This window comes from Camellia sinensis, chromosome 9 (genome assembly GCF_055761805.1).
Source record: "Camellia sinensis isolate YWXY chromosome 9, ASM5576180v1, whole genome shotgun sequence".
NCBI classification, from domain to species: domain Eukaryota; kingdom Viridiplantae; phylum Streptophyta; class Magnoliopsida; order Ericales; family Theaceae; genus Camellia; species Camellia sinensis.
Genome location: NC_138969.1, coordinates 143769726 through 143785290, shown reverse-complemented (window position 1 = coordinate 143785290; position 15565 = coordinate 143769726).

Below are 15565 nucleotides of genomic sequence, written 5' to 3'. Positions count from 1 at the left end.
ACTAATCTAATTAAACTAATTAGACTAATTATTACAAACCAATCAAATAACTAGCAAACTACTTACTAATTATTACAACACTTTAACTATTTAACAAATTAATTAAATTACAAATTCAAATGCTAACTAACAAGTAAAACTCTAAACTTGTACTGCCTCAGTTCTGTTTGAAGAAGTTGAACATGCATGCCTTGGTTTTCGTCCCGAAAAACTCTCCGATTTGTTCTTTAGAGGCTTTGTTTGCAGGGTGTCTTCAAGAAATTTCTACTGAACCTTACAAAAATAATGCTGGGGAGTGCACCAGTGGCCTACCGACCATGAATGGTGGCTGCCGACCATCTGCCGGCCAAGAGTGTGCCTATGCCTATAAACAATGAAGAGCTGCCAGCCACTGGTGTGCTATAACACCAAACTGCAACAAAGCACAAAACAGAGGAAAAATGGAGCCTTTCCAGGGACATGTTAGGGTCTAAAGCCACTAATCAAGCATTCACAATGCATGATGGCCAAGGACCCAACTTGCACAAATTCAATAAATGCAAGACAAACAAGACTCTAAGACCACTACCTTATCATGGATGATCAAAGGCAATGGAGACGAAGGGGATTGACTCATTTTCATCACTTTGAGTATGAAATGGACCAATCTACCTTGTGTTCAATATAACGTCTGATTGAACATAATGCAATGCGAATAACAGTGCTTATCTTGGCATGTTTTTTTGATTCAATTCTTATTTAAACATTTTAAGTTACCAAGCCATTCATTAACCAATTTGTCCAATTGTGACAGTCCTCTAATGAGAGGAAGATCCATCAAAAGATGACTTAAGACATGGGAGAGACCATGCCTTTGACTAGGAGGAACCCTCAAAAGAGGGTTAAAGCCATTTAAGCATAAGCCTCAATCCCATAGCTTAAGCACAACTTAAGACTAACCAACCCTCAAAAAAAATCAAAAGTGGAGAAATGAGGGAGATGGCAGATGTTTCAGTTCTGATATGGAATGAAAAACAAGACTCTAACATGCAAACAACTAATGTACAACATGTTAGGAGACTTAAGCATTAAAACTAGTGAAGAGCTTTACACTAGAACCATGCAATATCAAACTCAAATGGACAAACCAACTCTGGACAGACCTCAAACATGCCAAAATAATGGTCTAAACATGCTGAGATAGAAGCTCAAAAGACTAAGAGAACATCCACACATGTTAGCTCTTAAGCAAGGCATAATACATAACCCTCAAAAGCAATGAAGATGTGAAGTATGTGAGAGTATGACAGAGGTATATGCTCTGAAATTATATACTAAATGATGCCATATCATGTAAACAACTCAAACAAAGCATGCTAAGGAACATGAAGCTCAAAGCTAGTCAAGGGTATTTACACTATAGTTATACAAAGCAAGCCTCATATGATCAAGACCACTCAAAACAGAGTTAGAGCATGCTAAGTCAGAGCCAAAATCTTGCTGGAGTGGGGCCAACACATGCTAGAATGATAGGCTAAATCATCAAGTACACTAGGCTAGTAAGCAAGATTACGCCACAAGTGTAAGAAGCAAAGAAGAGGTGTTCCAACCAGCCACAAATAGAGTTAAAACACGTGAAAATAAGGCCAAAAACATGCTGAGATCAAGCCATGAGATGGTGGAAAATCATGCTCGACTACTAAGCCATCAACGTATGCAAACAAGATATGAGGAGGGGAGACCACCCCCTCATATTTTGGTCCTCAAAAGCAAGTTTCTACCATTGAAAAAACTCTGAGTTTCAGTGGTGGAAAGGCCAAACAAAGGGTGTTTTAAAAGCTTAGAAAGATGGCTCAAAGGCTTTACAAGCCAAAGAGCAACGGGAGGGAACCACCCCCTAACCACACAAGGCTCAAACCAACATTTTTAAACCTCAAAAACAGAATTTTTTAGAGGCTAAAACCAGCTTCGAAGTAGCATACAAAGATGGCAAAGCAATGAACTAGAACAAAGCTTAAAAGGAGTAAACCCTTACGCTTGAAGCACAAAAATAAAACAACAAGCAAACAACCAGCTTTCTAAGCCAAAAACACTCCAAGGAGCTCAAACAAGGCTTGCAAGAACCTAAACTCTAAGGTGAAGGTGTTTGGCTAAGGGTGCTAGTGCAAATGTGTAGAGAAAGCACACTTTCAAGCACAAAATATAGAGAGAGAGGACTCTGGAGAGAGAGAGAGAGAATTCTAGCTCAGCTCAATTTTTGTAACCCTTTGCATGCATATAGATGAGCTCTATATATAGAAAATACAAAAGAGCCTTGAAGAGATCCAGCCATCCACGTGGGTGCAGATGAGCTCATCTGTGCAAACAACTGTCATAATATCTGCAAAAATATCTACTGAAACAGTGGTGGCTGGCTGGCCAGCAGTGTTGGCCGGCAGGCCTCATCAATAGCCAGTAGACCAACATGCATGGCCGATAGTGCTCCAAAAGCAACATGCCAAAAGGGCCAACACATGGTCCAAGTATGAGACAGAATGGAAATAGGGTTTGTAAAGATCAAACCTGGAGCACTCCATCGCGAAAGTCGAGTACTCAACGAACAATCAAACTTGTCGCTGGATGTACCTGCAAGAACATCCAAGTCTTGAGGACGGTCAAAAATGAGGTGTCTACAGTTGCCCCTCTTTGACGGAACTCGGAAGTCATAAAATGACGGGAGTGAATGTCAAAGCCCAGAGACGACCCATTTTTGACAAGGTCAAAGACTCAGAAAAAAAAAAGATAACAACATAGATGCGCCCGCTGGTTGGGGCAAAATGCAAATGATATGCATGATGCAAGAATATAACTTATGATTATCTAAAGAGGGCTGTAATGAACCATTTATGCAACATAAATACAACATTTTAAGCAAACCGACAAGTTACAGCAGTCTCACTCATGAGAAGAGGTAAGCAAGTAAATATGCAACACATGAGAATCATAAGTTGAACAGCATTTCACACAAAAAGATTGTAAGAAAATTATGCAAACTTCAATACGCCTCATGCAGGAAAGGCTAAAAGCGACTATCGGGAATACTCAAAGTCTCAAACATAACACCTCTTAGCATATCACACGCGAGAGAGGAAAAGGAAGCACCTCTCAATGTATCACACGCAAGTGGGGGAAAGGAAACACCTATCAGCGTATCACAAGCGAGAGAGGAAAAGAAAGCACCTCTCAGCGTATCTGTAGACACCCCATTTTTGACTGACCTTAAGACTCAGACATCATCGATTGAGCGCTCGGTTATTGCGCATGTTGTGCTGGTTCTGAGGTTTTAGAGTTTCGGCTGAGAGCCTTACCTCCGGACCTCGGGACCCATTTGTGATTTGCCTCGGTTTGCGAACCTGGTCTTGTTTTCTCTTCCCGAAGGGAGGGAGTGGTCTTGTAGACCATCTCTCAGTGGCCGTAGGCTACTTTTCATGGTCACAGGCCACTGTTCCCGTTTGGAGACCAGTTTTCAATTTTCGGAGCCGTCGGCCACGTGCCTCGGTTCGGGACCGCTTAACATTCTCCGTTTGACACGATTTTTGGCACACACCATGCTTCCTCCCTCTAGAGGGACACTGTGGTGCAGGAAACCACCTTTGTGCTCGCACGCCACTTTTGATGCTTAACAGCCTATTTTTGGGGCACCTAGCTGCGCGTTTTGACCCTCGAACCCTCGTTTTGCATCTGTCTTGGTTCAATTTTGGCATGGACCTTGTTTTCATTGTTTGGGAGGTGGTACAAGGGTGGGAGACCACCTTTTGTCCTTGGAGACCACTTTTCTCCCGCCAGCCGATTTTCTTGTCAGGAAGCTGGTCTCCTTGGTCTTTGAGCCACATTTACTAGTCTCACACCATACCACTAGCTTGCATTCAATGTGGAGACCATCAAATGGGGCTGCCGACCACCTTTCATTGAGTTGAACCTTTTGAACTGGTCGGCCGACCAAAAGAAGTGGTCGGCCGACCACCTGAACTGGTCGGCCTGCCTCCTCCAGTTTTGTCTCTGAGTTGTTTCCAGCTGTGCCAACAGGAAGGCACATATTGGATCCTCTATACACGTGTATGGAGGATCTTGAACCTTTGTTTTTAGTTTCTTTGAGAAGGTTTGGTCCCTTTTGGCTATAAAGGATGGCCTCCCCCTCCTTGGTGAGGGTTAAGAAGTTGTTGAAGGCATATAATACACCTCCCTCTATATCTCTCTATTTTGGCTCAAAAAAGTGTATTGTTCTTCCACCTTTGTACACCACCTCATAGCCTAACCCTTCCACCATTGCTTGGAACTTCTTGGAGGCCATTTTCAGAGGTTAAGGAGTTGGGTTTTGGGTCCAGAAGTTGCTATCTTGCTGAGCTTCAAGGGTAACACACTTTTTCCCTCTTTTAAGCTTTATTTTGATCCATCTCTTAGCCTTATTTGCATACATATTTGAGCTTTGTTGTCAACTGAAAAAAGTCTTGTTTTGAGGTCCTTTTGTTGTTTGTTTAAGGCCCTTTTAGTGTTGAGGGTCTTCTACCCTGTTGTATGCCTCATTTGGCCTTCTTTTGTGCCATGCCATAGGGCCTTTGAGTTAGTCCTTGTTTGGCCTTTTAGCCACTAAAATGCAGTAGATTTTTTGTGGTTGGCATGTGGTTTTGATGTCCTAAATCAGAGAGGGGTGGCCCTCTCTCTTTTTGATCTTGTTTGCTTTCATTTTGGCCTATCAAAAGAGCCTTCATTTGCACACCTCCAAGCCTTGTTTCAGGCCATTTTAAGCGACTTTTAGGGCCTGCCTAGGCTTTGTCCAGAGTTGGTTTTGTCACCTTGGGTGTGTCTCTTGCATGTGTAGAATAACCCCTCTTATAGCCTATCAAAGGAGCATGACATTCTTGCATGCATTGATCTTGTTTCAGTGGATTTTTGGGCTTTATTTGGCATGTCATGTCTCTGAATTTCGCTGGTTTAGTGGCCTCTTGAATGGTTCATATGCTTGTAGTGTAATCCATGTTCACTAGCTCACATTGCATGTTGTTTTGGCCCTTGATTCTAGCATATTTTGGCCATGTTCTAAACTGATTTTATTCATGAATTGGGCTGCCTTAGCTCTGTTTTGAGGTCCCATGGTTGAATAATGCTTGCCATGCATGCTTGTAGTGTAATACCCTTGCCTAGCTTCGAGTTTTGAAGCCTCTTGCACGCTTAACTTGAGTTGTTTTCATGTTTTGGGATCATTGAACATGTTATTATAGAGCTTATACTTGTGCCATATTCCCATACTTTCTACTCTTTAAATGCATTTGAGAGTTGTGTTTGTATGCCTCATTTTTGGGCTACTGCATGAGCTTCATTTTTGTGCATTGCAAGCCATCATTTTAGTCCATTTTACCACTGTTTTGGGTCTGCATAAGGACTATTTGTGATTGGTTTGGTCATTTGGGCATCGCTTTACATACCTCTAGTGTAATGCACTTCACTAGTTTTGGTAATTGTGCCATCCAACATGCACCGGGTGAGTTGTTTGCATGATCCGGGACCATCTTGTATGTCATTTCAGAGCTGGAACACATGTCATTGTATGCCATATTTCATCCTTGTCATGCTTTGGTAGAGTTGCACTTTGTTCCTTAGGTTTGGTCCCTTGCATTTGTGCATGTTTGTATGTACCTTGTTGCCTCATTTTCATCATATTGGCCACTGATTTCGGTGCGGCTGAGGTCCATCCATCTTGGTTTAAGTCCATCTTGCATCATGTATGCCATATAGTCCATGTTATCGCATGCTTGATCATTGCATTGCGTATGCCTCGTTCATAACATTTCGTATGTTAGTGCATTGTGTATGCATGCCATATAATCCATGTGCATTGAGTATGCCATTGATTAGTTCATAGCATTGTGCATGCCATTTACATGCTTGTATGCCATTCCGTGCATCTTCGCATCCCTCAGTTACATTGCATTTAGATCGCATGGTAGAGTTGCATTTGTCAATACATTGTTTGTTGCATTGTGTTTGGAGTAGGGTTTAGTCCAAACACGGGAAATGAGGGACGTTTCATACTCAAAGTGACGAGACGTGCCTCGATTCTTGGTCACCGACACTCTTGACTATCCATGATAGAGTTGTTGGCTTTAGGTGTTTACATGTGCATTCATTTCACATTGAGTTGTGCAATTCGGCTCTTCAACCATCATGCATCGAAATGCGTGATTGGTGGCCCGAGGATCAAGGACTATACTCCCTAGAGCTTATGCAATAATGGGGAAGAGTCGTTGTGCACACGTGTTGCAAGTACCTTGCTTTCTCTCCTTCTTGCCTTTGTTGCAAAAATTGCAGAAACCAGGAGAAAAAACTGGTCGGCCAACTAGGTTTTTTGGCAGGACGACCACCTTTTCTGGTTTTCACCACCAAGGGTGGTCGGCAGGTGGTCTCCTTTGCCTATAGCTGGTTGGCAGCCTTCCCACAGCTTCCCTGGATGGAGTTTCATCTCTCTGGAGCCTCGTGTAACTTTCTGAAATCAATTTCCAACAAAGCGAGTCGAGGCATCGCGATGGATTTTTCGACAAGGCGAATCGGGCATGCATGCATCCTTTATCATTCAAGGTAGAGCTGAGGCAATCCATTTCATGTAGTTTGCATGCTAGTTTATTTGCTTCCATAGTTAAATTTGTTTAATTAGCTAGTGTTGTGTAATAATTAGCTGTAATTCGTTATTCATTTGGGTGGTGTAATAATTAGATTAATTAGCTTAGATTAGCTAGTTGGTTCTGTATTATTTATTCGGGCCCTCCGAGAGAGGGCAATGTTGTAATAAGTGTGTGTGTGTGTGTGATGCATGTCTTCCAACCCCACGTCTTTCTCCCTTTTATTTACCGGCTTACGATGGTTAGTTTTAGGGCACGTTTCAATTAGCATCCTTATGCTTGTACGATTGCATCCATTCAACTGTTTTGCAAGCACCGGGCTCGGCGCATCATACTAATTGCATCGTATTTCAATTCCAAGTTGAATACATGTTGCCTGTAGCATCTCGTATGCCATCTTAGAATAGCTGAGCCTATCTTAGTTGCAGTCTTGCATGTGTTGCATTAGGCATCTCAGCATAGTTAGGATTCATGCATGTTTTCTAATTATCTTTTTTCTTTGGCTCGGAGTACCCGGCAAGTGTTTATGCTTTAGCATCCTTTCATGCGTGTGAGTGACTGCCATGATAGTATGCTAACCATGATGTTATGTGCTTATGTGATACAACTGCCTGAATGCCTGTGGGTGAAGGTTGGGTTGCTTGAATTGGAATAATTCGTCAAAACTCGTGTTTTAGCCTACTTGCGAGTAGCAAACTTCAATCCATTTTCAAAATAAACGGATATGTGATGCTTTGTTTCAACTTAGGCAATCAAGTTTATACTTGTATGCTGTGCACATCACATAGTAATTCTAGGTTAATAACCGAAATAAGTGCACATGTGTTTTCAAAAACAAGATATCATGCTTAGTAGTGGCCGATCTTTGATCGGGCGAGCGGGGGTGCTCATGAAATCACCTTCTCCAATCGTACCCAAGTTCCCGAGTCGAGGCAACTTTGGTGATGACGGACACGTGGCCTTAGGCCCAAGTCAGGGTTTCCTAAATTCCCCAAAAATAAAATATTTAGGTGGCGACTCTGTATCTGGCAAAGCAGTCCATGTTTGGCACTTCTTTCTGAAAATCAGTTTTTCAAAACGATTTGCCGGATTTGGATTCTTTGGTGATTTATCAATCTCGTATTGCACTTTACGAGATCAGATTAAGAAACATGACATTTGAGTTCGAACTGTAGTGAGCCCAATGAATAAAACGAGATTTTTCCCGGGATGTTCGGGGACGTCTACAGTTTCTGGCGACTCTGCTGGGAATTTAGAGAACTTGACTCGAATTCATGATATCTTGTTTTTATTACACTTATGTGTCTCTTTGCATTGCATTTGCATTGGTGCGCCTAGGACACCGTGTTTTCCATCTGCTATTCCTGAACGGTTTGCTGGAGGCTCGTTTTGAGAAGCATGCCATAAGGCTGACCGGTTACGGGCTCTGCCATGATGGGAACACAAACCCCAGTTTTTACCGGGGCACCCTTTTTGACCATTCGACCTAGTGCATATCGGAATCCGTAGTGACTATTCCAAACTAGGACAGGTTGCTTACCCGATTATAGGTTGTTTGAAACCGCTGCATGCGTAGTGAAACCCTAGCTCCTGACAATATAGAACAGGGAAACCCTACCCCACCATAGAGGTGTTTTGGCTCTCATTTGCTTGTTATGTGCTTTTAGAGTGTCTCTACAGGAACGCATGTATTAGTTTGCAAGTTTGGGCATCTGGCCTGCGGGCACCAGTGTTTTGAGAATCAGTATATCCGCGGGCATCAGATTCAGATTTGGGGCAGTGATTTGGGAACAATGATCAGTAGTTGAGAACAGTATATTCAGCTTACACGTGCCGGTGGGGGTAGAAATTTTTGTACTACGGGGGGAATGGACTTGATTAGAGGATAGATGACTTAGCAGTTTTGGAAGGGGACATTGTTGACCTTAAGATTTTCAAAGAACAAGATCCGGGGGACATGACAGTCAACTGGTTCGATTTTGAGGAGTCAGCAGTGGTCACAGGGTGGCTTGTCGACCAACCAGATATTCTTGAAAAATCTCAGCTGCAAAAGGGCCCGTCAGGGGCTAGGACATCAATTGTGGCCGGAAGGGCCAAGGATCAGAATACATCACCGGAGAGCGCCGGTGCCAAGAATTTTGCTCAGGATTTGGGTATTTTGAATACATGGAATGTTGAATAGCAAATTGTACTGACGCAGTTGGAACAAGAAGGAATCGAAGACTCTGAGAGAGCCAGAAAAGCCAAGGCCCCTGTGCGGACTGAACTTGCTATGCGCACAAAGATAGAGTGTGCTGCGAGCACCTGGACGGAAAGTATTGTGAGTGCAGGGATAGTTACAACGGAGCCGGACAGGTGTCTGTCGGTCGCCGATGGAATGTGGTGGGAAGACGGTGATCTATGTCTTGCCCACACAGATGAGAATTGGGGGAGCAATCAACCGGACGATACCTGGTATATTGGCGAAGTTGACCATATGAAAAGGGGTGGGCGGTATTTCAAGTCCCCACACCTAGATTAGCCAGAGGCATACGAGAAAGACAAGGAGGCGGAAAAGCAGAAAGAGAAGCTACTTGAAGAAGAGGCCGTGCTGAAACAATTCAAAAAGATACAAGTAGACATCTCCATCTGGGGACTGCATATGGCTTCACGTGTGCATAGACAGGCTATCCTATCGGCAATGGACAAGGCCAAACTCTCGATAGACACCACGCCTGAACAACTGGTGGGCTTGGTTTTTTCGGGAGGAGGTTCCCCGGCGTTGACTTTTTCCGAAAAGTAACTACCGCCTGAGGGCTCGGATCACAACAAACCTCTCTACATCTCTGTGGAGTGTAGAAACAAATGGATACCGGTGGTTCTTGTCGATACCGGATCCGCCATCAACGTGTGCCCGGCAAGGACAGCGTATGCAATCGGGTTGAAGCCCGTAGACTTTGTGTCGACAGCTCAAGTGATAAGGGCATATGATAATACAAGCGGATAGGTGATTGGGACTGTGAAAATTCAAACTCAAGTTGGTCTAGGACAGCATGAGATTGACTCTCATGTCTTAGACGTTCCCGTAACCTTCAATCTACTCTTGGGCGGCTGTGGTTGCACCAGGTGAAGGCAGTTTCGTCCACCTTGCACCGGATGTTGAAATACCCTCACGGGAAGGGGGTGGCCATTGTTTTTGGAAATTCATTGATTCATCCACCACCAAAAGTATCTACGCCGGTTTTGGAAATCGAGCATGGTATGAAGGATGTGTTCTTGTCGGGTTTTACCTTAGCCGAGGCTTGGGTTGTACAGAACATCTTGGCTGTTGATGAGGGGTTGTATGTTAGCGCTCAATCAGTGTACCTCATGAACAAGCTCCAACACATCCCCGGGATGGGATTAGGAAGAAGTGGCCGGAAGGGCATCGCAACATTGGCCAAAGTGCCGTACAACCCGCATACCTTTGGCTTGGGTTATCTGCCCACCAAAGAGGACTGGGTGAGGAAAGGGAAGGAGATGGTTGCGAGAACCAGAGCAAAGCAGGCGGGGAAGCCTTATGAGTTAATGCACCGACCCATCTATGGTACCCTAAACGGACGCTTCGTTCGGAAGGGGGAGGACTTTCCATTTTATGGCTTCCCAGAGCCACGGATGATTGCCAAGAGGAGGCGCCTGCCAGGGTTTAGGATCTTCTTTGACTTGCAGTTATCCGGGAATGATGTTGTCGAAGAGCCGGCAGACCCATCCGCTGCGGTTAAGCAGTGCAAGAAAGTGGATTCTGCGAATACCGTGATTGAAATGGGGGTAGCGCTGGCTTGTCTGCTTTCAGATCCTCCGATCGTACAGAAGTGTTTGGGGGATAACTTCTCGGTGTCCACGATCGGTAATGAGACGGTTGCGAGCCCACCTTCAAACATTTTGGATGCATCCATCGCACCCTCTCTCATCTGGCAATACGAGGAAGGATTTTTATCAAGCAACACCGGGTCAAGTAGTTAGCCGGAATCTGATTCCACCGAGTTTGTAAAGTCAGAATCAGGTTCCAGCTCATCCGAGTCTGAGTCCGGTATTCCAGGGGGTGACAACTCGGATGCCACAGTCCTGTCTAGGTCGTCTTTTTCTTTCTCTTTTGAGTCTGTTGTAACAGAGGAATCAGATGATTTGGAAGTGATTAATGAGAATGGAATGGCTGTGGCTTCTGAGTACTTTTCTGTGCCTTTGATTTATTGTATTAATTGGGACTTTCAAAATTTTGATGAAAACGACGAGAAAGAAATTCCTCCGGTTTTACAACGTCTAATTGATCAAGAGTAAGAGAGATTTGTTAAACCCTTGGTTGATGAAATCACTACAGTTAATATTGGTACTAAGAAGGACCCGCGACTGGTCTAGATCGGGTCCACGTTGTCTTCGGAGGAACGTGAGCGCTTAGTCGCTTTATTAAAAGATTTTAAAGATATTATCATGTGGTCCTACGAAGACATGCTTGGAATCGGTCCTGAGATTGTACAGCACTGGATCCCTCTTGACCTAGAAACCCAACCCGTTAAATAGAAACTCAGGAGGATCTACCCGGACTGGGCTCTCAAAATTAAAGAAGTGGTCTCCAAGCAAATTGACGCAGGGTTCCTGCTGGTATCTGAGTACCCAACTTGGTTGGCCAACATCGTTCTGGTGCTGAAGAAGGATGGCAAGATCCGGGTATGCGTGGATTTAAGGGATTCGAATAGAGCCAGTCCGAAGGATGACTTTCCTTTGCCGCATATCGACGAGTTAGTAGACTTCACAACGGGGCATGCTTTGCTTTCGTTTATGGATGGATTCTCAGGCTACAATTAGATAGTGATGGCACTTGAAGGCCGGGAGAAGACTGCTTTCACCACTCCGTGGGGGACTTACTGCTATAGGGTGATGCCATTTGGGTTGAAGAATGCTAGAGCTACATATCAACGGGCCGCAACCACGATATTGCATGACAGGATCCATAAAGAGGTTGAGGTGTACGTGGATGACATGATGGTAAAGTCCAAAGAAAGAGAGGGCCACTACACCGCCTTACAAAAGTTTTTTCAAGGGATCAGAGAATTTCGGTTGCAGCTGAATCCTCAGAAGTATACGTTTGGTGTTACAGTAGGGAAAATGCTGGGGTTCTTGATTACACAGAGAGGTATCGAGGTCGACCCTTCCAAAATCAAGGCCATCTTAGAAATGCCACCACCAAGGACTGAAAAGGAGGTGAGAGGCTTTCTGTGTAAAGTGCAATTTATAAGACAGTTTATCTCAAAATTAACCTTGAGTTGTGAACCACTTTTTGGTCTCCTGAAGAAAGGAAAGAAGTTCCAATGGGACGGCCGATGTCAAGCTACTTTTCAACCGAATAAGGAATACTTACAGAACCCACCTGTGTTGTCACCGCCTGAGTTAGGGAAACCGTTGATTTTGTACCTTTCAGTGACTGAAACTACGATGGGCTGCATGCTTGTGCAGGAATCAGAGGATAAAGTAGAAAAAGCTATCTACTATCTGAGCAAAAAGATGTTGGATTACGAGACCCGCTACACTCCACTCGAGAAGTCATGTTTGGCCTTGGTATGGGCTACCAGGAAGCTGCGACACTACCTGTTAGCTCACTCCGCAATGTTGGTTTCAAGATTAGATCCCATCAAATATCTGTTCGAGAAATCGGCTCTTACGGGCAGGCTAGCTCGCTGGTTGCTTCTACTTTCCGAATTCGATTTGAAGTATGTGACTTGCAAGTCAGTAAAGGGGAGAGCGGTAGCGGAGTTCCTAGCCGATCACCCAGTGGAAGGGGATGAAGCGGTTGAGTACTTATTCCCAAATAAGGCCATTCTGCATGTCGAAGATGAAACTTGGACGATGTACTTTGACGGAGCATCAAACCAATATGGGCATGGGATAGGGGTGTTGCTGATAGCACCCGACAATTCCCGTATCCCTCTAGCATTTAAGCTCTGGTTCAAAGTCTCGAACAACGAAGCAGAGTATGAAGCATGCATTGCTGGTTTAGAAGCAGCCCTAGAACTAGGGGTAACACGGTTGGACGTCATCGGGGACTCGAACCTTGTTGTATCCCAGGCTAAGGGAGATTGGAAAGTCGAAGAAGAAAAGATGAGAATGTACCACCAGACCTTGGACCTGCTGATTCCTCGGTTTGAGAAGCTGAACTTCGCTCATCTACTAAGAGAAAACAACAGGTTCGTAGATTCACTAGAAACTCTGTCTTCCATGATAGACATCCCTTTTGGAGTCCGAATGCATCCGATCATCATTGACCAGAAGTTTGCGCCGGCTTACAAGTCGATTGCTACCGTAGAAGAGGTTCAAGATGAGAACCCTTGGTATTTCGATGTCTGAAACTTCTTGGAGAAAGAAGTGTATCCACTAGGGGCAAATGCCAAAGACAAAAGGGCAATGAAAAGAATGGCTTCTCAATTCATCATCTGCGGAGGAAAACTGTATAAGAGAGGTCATCTGGGAATGCATAAGCTGTGTGTTGAGGCTGAAGAGTCGAAGCGCCTAATGGAGGCCATCCATGGAGGAGAGTGCGGGGCACACGTGAACGGGGTGATGCTAGCCCGAAAGATCCTCACACAGGGTTACTACTGGTCCACCATGGAGGAGGATTGTATCGGCTTTGTTCGACGATGCCACAAATGTCAGATCCATTCAAACTGCATGAACATCCCGCCCTCGAAGCTATACAGTATGACTTCACCATGGCCGTTCTCAGTTTGGGGAATCTATGTGATCGGGGCTGTCACTCCGAAGGGGTCTAATGGGCATGAGTTCATTCTGGTCGAGATAGACTATTTCACAAAGTGGGTCGAGGCCCAATCTTATGCGGTGTTGAAGGCTTCACACGTTGCAAAGTTCATTAGGAACAACATCATCTGTCGCTACGGGGTCCCGAACGAAGTCATTTCAGATAATGGTTCCCACTTCAAGAAGGAAGTGATTGACTTGTTGGAAAAATACAACGTGGCTTTTCATAAGTCATCCACATACAGGCCGCAGACCAACGGAGCAGTTGAGGCCGCCAACAAGAACATCAAACACATTTTGCGAAGATGGTGGAAACCTACCGGGACTGGCCAGATAATTTGCCATTTGCTCTGCGGGGCTACCGGACGTCAATTAGAACTTCTACTAGGGCGACTTCATATTCATTAGTTTTTGGGATGGAGGCCATTCTACCTATTGAAATTGAGGTTCCGTCATTGAGAGTGTTGGCTGAGTGTCAGATTGCTGAAGCAGATTGGCAGCAGAGCAGATTTGAAGAACTCATGCTCTTTAATGAAAGAAGACTGAAAGCACTGTACCATGCTCAAGATTATCAGCACAGAATTGCCAAGGCTTTCAACAAGAAGGTTAAGTCCCGGAATTTGAAAGAAGGAGATTTGGTGCTCAAAGACAACCGAGCTCCCATCCATGACCCTAGGGGCAAGTTCAGACCCAATTGGACTGGTCCCTACATCATCAAGTCTATCTGGTCAGGTGGAATTGTCGTTCTGATGGACCTAGATGGCCTAGAATTCTCACAGCTGATCAACATCGACAAGTTGAAGAAATATTACCCCTGAGAGGCTCACTAGGCCAAAAACCCGAAAGGGTGACCTAGGCAAAAGTTAGAGCGTGAAAAATTTGAAATTACAAAAACTGAGCTCGCAAGGTTGAAAACCCGCAAAGGGCGGCCTTGGCAAAAGTTAGAGCGTAAAAGGTGAGGGTTAATACCTGAGTGAACTTGAGCTGAACTACGTAAGGCTTGATTCACATCTTTGGGATACGTAGGCAACTTCATCTTGAAGTCCATCCATAAACTTTTCCCTGATCAACTTTGTCCATTCGATCATCTCGGTCATCTTTGTCTATTCAGCATTCAAGAGCTTCGGTTGTGATCTCTGGTGTAGTGCTATTCAGACTAGGGCCAACTTTCCAGTTGCTGGGATCCGAGGTTGTGCATCTCAGTGATAGATCTCAGGCGTGTCTAGTTCTGATCCATATCGAAAATGGTTTTGAAAAGTTTTATTAAAAGTTGATTTTGCTCAAATTAATCTTCTTACAACTTAGACCGTTTTTGGACCAAACGGAAAATTTTCAATACCCATAACTTTCAATTTTATTGATTTCAATATAGAGTTCTACTCTTGCATACAGATTGAAGTAGCTTTGCATTACAATCATAAAGAAAACTTGAAAGTTCTGATTAAAAGCAAATAAATCGGGGGCATAGTCAGGTGTTCCTGCGCCCCCTTCCAAAGCTGGTCGAAGCCTCTGATGCCAAGCTGGGCCCAACCTATGCCTCTTCATTGAGCCAATCTACGCACTCGTAAGACAAAATGCAACTGAAAGTGGGAGCAGGGGCCAAGAGCTCTCTCGTCCACCATGCCGTGGCATACCGAGCTAGCTGTGCGCCTCAGACCGGAAATGCAACTGGATACTCTATCCCCTCCGCCGGGCAAATCTGATCATGGACGAACTGGCGTTGGAACCAGAAAGGAAAGTAGAACACGCAGCGTGTCAGACCAATCAACTGAATCCCAGGCTGCCGGGACATGCTGTAGCTCATTGCCAGCAGGTTGAGCCAAGGACACCGCCAAGCGATGCGGTCTACGGACAAATTGCACATCCAGTCGAACCACCATTCCTCATCAAGGGCATCGACTAGACGTCGTCGGAAGAAGTAGCCGCGAGCTGAGTATGCTAGGTAAGAGTCCACAACTTTCAATTTATCCATCAGGCACACTTGGGGAGGGATGAAAAATGAGAGATTAAAGAATAGAGAGGTGTATGTTGAGAGAAAAATGAGAAAGTGTTTTGAGAGAAAAACCGAGCCTGAGGGTCGAGTGACGCGAGCAATATATGTGTGAGATAGGGTGGGAAACATTACCTGCAGCAATAGTGGACTTCCCGCAAATCTGGTCATTTTCCGG